The following is a 6,421-nucleotide window of genomic DNA, read 5'->3' on the forward strand; positions in this document are numbered from 1 at the left end:
GAAATAGGGCCAGAGCGATTTCTGGATCCCCTATTCTGAATTTGGAAATTCACCATAAATTTTTCAAAATAATAAGAAGTCATGATTTATATGTACAGATTTCTTATTGAGTCTAGTTTTATTAGAAACAAACAGCATAGTCATTGAAACTCTGTACAGAGAGATATCTGATTCGTAATACACAGAGGTCAGAGCAGTCGAACTCTGAAACAGGGGAGAATTTAACTAATAAACTGTACTAATTTGCTTAACCAAAAATTATATAAAAAAATTAGTAAATATATATATGAGTCTAGTTTCAGCGAAAATTTACGGAATTGGATTTCGAGTTTCGTAACTCAATATATGAATTTTTAAGCGACTATGACGCAGATTGTTAGCTTGACTGAAAATTTTAAAAATAAATTGTTTGAGCTGTTTAAGTAATGAATTAAGTCTGTTAACACCTCGTGTTCGACTCCGGCGACGGTCTCGGGTACGGGGCATTACATTTGAACATATTCTAAAACGATTGATCAAAGTAAACATGGACATTTTTCATTGCTCATCATCTTGCTTAGCTGAAACATACTACTTTAAAACTCACACACAACCAAAATTCTCATCATCGAATTATCAAAACTAAACTTATTAAACAATAATACTAAGAACATACTAAATCAAAACTGAGCATAATAGGAAAGTTCACATATATACCATTTCTTAGCATAAAGCACATCCAAAATAACCAAACATATTTACGACTGACATCTCCATACCTCATGCAAAATCATTAACCAAATTCAATATACAAACACATAACACATATTATGTTCATTCGTGACACATAGCATATTAATCAAAATAGACTCAAACCATTATTATACCGAAACAGAATTCAAGCATAGAAATAAGCCATTTTTGCATGGCCTTTATACAAAACCAAAATTCATTGTTTCAAAACACATTCCAGCCTATACATGCCATAATTCAAGTTCGATTATTTAAATACCGAAGCTGTAGATAGTGTGATAGATTTTGCTAACGATCCCCGAGCTTGTAACTTGAATCCAAAATCTATAAAATAGAATTATACATAAAAACACATAGTAAGCTTTTGAAGCTTAGTAAGTCATAAGCAAATAAACAACCCAATAATATATTCAACTCAATTAAATTGAATCAAACTATAATATCATTTTCACATCTAATTACAAACTTACCATCTCATAAATAATGTATAAACTCTCATACATAATTATTTCCTTGGCCGAATGCTTATCTAGTTAAAATAGTAAAATATCATTCAACTTATCATTCAACTTCCAAAGCCATGATGTCATTTTATGTTCAAAAATACATATACTCGCATATACAAGCTCATGAATCAAAGACAACATTTTATACATACACATATTATTTGGCCGAATATACAAGATCACATATACCCTTATTCAAAACTCATTTCAATAATATTCACATTATTTATTCACAAGGCTGAATACCCTACCTTATTCACATACATTCTTCATTTACTTCATACATGATTTATAACCAATATCAAACAAACTTACGTACCTCATTTCAATTATATATTAAGCTAATTCATACCTGATCATTCAACCCGTTTAAATGTAACACCCCTTACCCGTATCCAAGGCTGGAACAGAGTACGAGGCATTACCAGACTTAACAATACACATAGACAAAAACCGGGCCATAAAATTTCATTCAATTCAAAACTTTTCGAACACATGCATAACAAACAAAGCTAACTATATCATCACATCAAAACATAGGACATGGCACGATTAATTAAACTTATAAACCATAATGGATAAGGACTACATCTCATGATCATATACGATAACTCAATGCGATCGATCGTATGGTCAAAATCATAATAAAATACATATCACAAACCAACTTCCTATACATGCCACTCACTTGATATTTCTAATATTGAATTAATTCTCCCAAAATGGTAGTTTGATAGTGTGATTTTGCCTCCGACAATCTCCAATCCCGAGCCGACCTGCCAATACTAAAGAAATGGAGAGGATGGGTAAGCTTTACGCTTAGTAAGTTCATATGAAAATAATAAGCAATTACTACCACGCTTTTCAAGATAAAACACTATAATTGTACAATTACACATGTTCAGGTTAAGCTGTATTATCGAGTTACAGTTACTAAATCATTCATATCTGAAGCTAAAAAACTCCAAATTTATTTTTGTTAATTTTCCTTGAAACTAGATTCATATATATTTCTCCCATAAAATTTCCATAATTTTTGGTTTAGCCAATTAGTACAGTTTATTCATTAAAGTTTCCCCTGTTTCAGGGTATGACTACTCTAACCCCTGTGCACTACAAACCAAATTTCTCCCTGTAAAGAATTTGAACGACCATGCCGTTTATTTCCCTTAAACATAGACTCAATAAGGAATCCATGAATGTAAGGTATGACTCTTAATAATTTTTTCACAATTTATGGTGAATTTCTAAAGTCAGAACAGGGGATCTCGAATTTATTCTGACACTGTCTCACAAAATATATAATATCACATAATATATAACTCTTTTGCTCCCCCTGTTTCTTTTATATGAAAATAGATTCATTAATCTTTAATTTCATAATTTGTTTTGAAATTTAATTCAACTTACACAATTTTTGGTAAATTTTCAAAGTCATGCACTGCTGCTGTTCAACACTGTTTTACTACTAAAGTTCACTTTTACACAATTCACTTAATCCATTCCATTTTACCGAGGTTCGCTCAAATATCGAGCATATTGCTCATAAATTCAAATAAACATATACTTGCACTTGTTCATCACATAATCACTTTCACATGTATTTTCCTTTAATCGATTTCCCGTTGAACTCATCGGAATAATAACAGATACACAATTGCTTGCACATTTTCCTATTTCCACACTTGTAGCCGAAGCTATCTGGTACACATAGTAGCCTGCACTTAGTACTACACATGCGACCAATAATCTAGTACACGTAGTAGCCTGCACTTAGTACTACACACGTGACCTCACAATAGTTCATTTGTATCGTTTCTATTCCGAAGGTTCAACCGGGAAATTCCTCACTTTTCAACATTTTACTAAATTGTCCGTAATCAATTTAAATTCATAACTTACATCAAATAACCATTTGATAGGCAGCCACATTTCATATGATATCAAAATATAATAACATAAAAAGAATTGATAGATTATTTATGTACGAACTTACTCGAAGTGTCGATCTCACTATCCATAGTACCAATTGTCCATTCATAGTATAATAAGACACAACTCAAATATCAAATCAGCTTTTAAGAATTTACATAACATATATCACATATTTCATATATCACTTGTCATGTATCATCATTTTCTTGCATTTCATGTAACATTCTTTCATGTCATATTTCCACATCATAAACACCATTCCATCAACTTTTCCAATATATTAAATCATACAATATATGCAATAATAGTAAGAAATATAATTCAAACATAACATTGCATTATTATTATCATACGAACTTACCTCGATCCAGAAACGGCAATTTACGATTTTAGTCCATAACCTTGTATTTTCTCGATTTAAGCCTGAATCTCAATTTCCTTCATCTATAATATCACATTTACCTAATAATTAGTCAAACTATTCATACGGGTCCAAAAATCATATTTTTACAAATTTTCATTTTGACCCCTAAACTTTTGCATATTTACACTTTTGCCCCAAGATTCAGAAATTAAACTTCATCCTATTTCTTATGTTTTATGACATGCTGATCATTTTTCCCTTCTATGGAAACATCAAATTCTCACTCTAACATGTACTTATGACTATTAGGTATTTTTACCGATTAAGCCCTTTTACTCGTTTTCACTTAAAACCGAGTAGCACAAGTTGTCTAACATAATTTAAAACCTGATATTCTATCATAAAACACCAAAATACACAAGTTTCACCTATGGGTATTTTTCCAATTATGAACCCTCGGTTGAATTATTGCTAGCATAAGCTAAATCAAGTTACCGAGACTCTAAAAACGTAAAAATAATTAAAAACGAGGCTAGAACGGACTCACAATCGAGCTTGGAAGCTTGAAAACCCTAGCCATGGAGTCTCCCTTAGTATACACGTCCAAGGTGAAGAAGATGAACAAAATTGGCTTTAAATTTTGTATTTTAATTCATTTTACCCCTAAATGACCAAAATGTCCTTTTTACTAAACTTTCCAAAAATTCCATCCATGTCCAATTTTTGTCCATAAACTTAGAAATTGGTAAAATTGCTATTTAAAACCTCCTAATTAATATTTCAAAGCAATTTCATACTAGAAACTTCTAGAATGCAAGTTTTGCAACTTATTCAATTTAGTCCCTAACTTCAAATTAAGCACTTTATGCATAGACTTTCTTCACGAAATTTTCACACAATCATGCAATCATATCATAGACCTCAAAATAATCATAAAATAATTATTTCTATCTCAGATTTGTGGTCACGAAACCACTATTCTGATTAGGCCCTAATTCGGGATATTACATTATATGTTCGATCACAACTTATCGTTGCCCGATGAACCATTCGAAATTGGATAGGACACTCAGATAATCACACACATCGTACAATGCCAACATCCCAGACGTGGTCTTACATGTAATCACATATCGATGCCACTATCCTAGAGAGGGTCTTACTCGCACACATATATCTGAATCACATATCGATGCCATGGTCTTACTCACACAGATAAGTCGGAATCCTATGTCATGACATATGTATCCTAACTATTCCTACGGTTCATACAGGGCTTTTGGACGTCGTAACTCGGTCGAAACGAATTCAGAAATGTAATAACCAAGCCTTTTCATATTCGGCCATAACAAATATAAATTCCAACATTTCATAACAGCACATATATTTAACATTTAACTACTATTAAAGACATCTATTTGCTTATAAACTTACCTCGGACGATATAAAACAGAACGAAGTGGCTAGTCGACAACTTTTGTTTTTCCCTGATCCAAATCTGATTTCTTTGGTTCTTGATCTAGACATATTCAAATTAAGCTCATTCAAACATATTTTCATTCAATTTAGTCCAAAAACACATAAATGGAAAAATTACCATTTTACCCCTGACATTTACAATTATTACAATTTAGTCCCTATTGCACGAAACACAAAATACACAAAATTTCTCCATACCCAAGCTAGGTCGAATATTACCCATATCCATACAAGCCCATATAATTCATTTATTTCACATTTTAATCCCTCAAATTATTATTATTGCAATTTTTTCTTAACTACTCAAAATCATCAAAAACTCCAAAACAAAACATGTTAATCTAAAATATATCTTCCATATTTCATCATCAAACAACAAAAAACACAAGCTCTCAACAATGGCACAACTCAAAATATTCATCAAAATCAAAAATTCAAGCATGGGTTTTGTAGTACTCGAAGCAACGATCTCAAAAATGTAGAAATTATCAAAAACAGAACAAAAACGAACCTTGATTGAGCTTGAATAAGTGTTGAACTCTAGCTTTGTAACACCCCGTACCCGAGACCATTGCCGGAGTCAGACATGAGGGGTTCGCAGACTTAAATCACTTATTGCACAGTCCATTTTAAATTTCCAGACGAGCTGGCTAACTGCGTCACTGTTTCCTTAAAAATCATATCTCGAGTTCCAAAAGTCGAAAACCAGTTCCGTAAATTTTTCCTGAAACTAGACTCATATATACATCTAAAAATTGTTTTCTAGAATTTTTGGTTGAGCCAATTAGTACAGTTTATTAGTTAAAGTCTCCCCTGTTTTAGGGTTCGACCACACTGACCTTCAGGCATTACGACTTGGATATCTCCCTGTACAGGGCCTCAATACTGATGTCGTTTCTTTATATAGAAACTAGACTCGAAAAGGAATCTGTACATATATGGAACAACTTCTAATTATCTCTGGTTAATTTATAATGAATTTCCAAAGTCGGAACAGGGAATCCAGAAACCGTCCTGGCCCTGTTTCGTGAAAACTTAACTATCTCCTAATATATTGTTCATATGATCATTTCGTTACTTTCCTATGCAAATAGATTCGTCAAGGTTCGATTACATAATTTATTCACTATTTAATTCCATTCCTACTATTTTTAGTGATTTTTCACATCCACGTCACTGCTGCTATGAGCATCCATTTTTAAGGTAGACTTTACCTATTACATAGTTTCCATGCCTCTTAATGAACATATACATTCAAGATGACTATAACATTATGCTCAAAACGTATATAAGCCATTTTCGCATGGCTATCCAAAGTTTTACATACCAAATTTCAACAAAACATAATAGCCTATACATGCCGAAATGTTCTCCTAGACCAACTAAGAAGAAAATACCAAAAGTT

This window comes from Gossypium arboreum, chromosome 2 (assembly GCF_025698485.1).
Source record: "Gossypium arboreum isolate Shixiya-1 chromosome 2, ASM2569848v2, whole genome shotgun sequence".
Classification (NCBI taxonomy): domain Eukaryota; kingdom Viridiplantae; phylum Streptophyta; class Magnoliopsida; order Malvales; family Malvaceae; genus Gossypium; species Gossypium arboreum.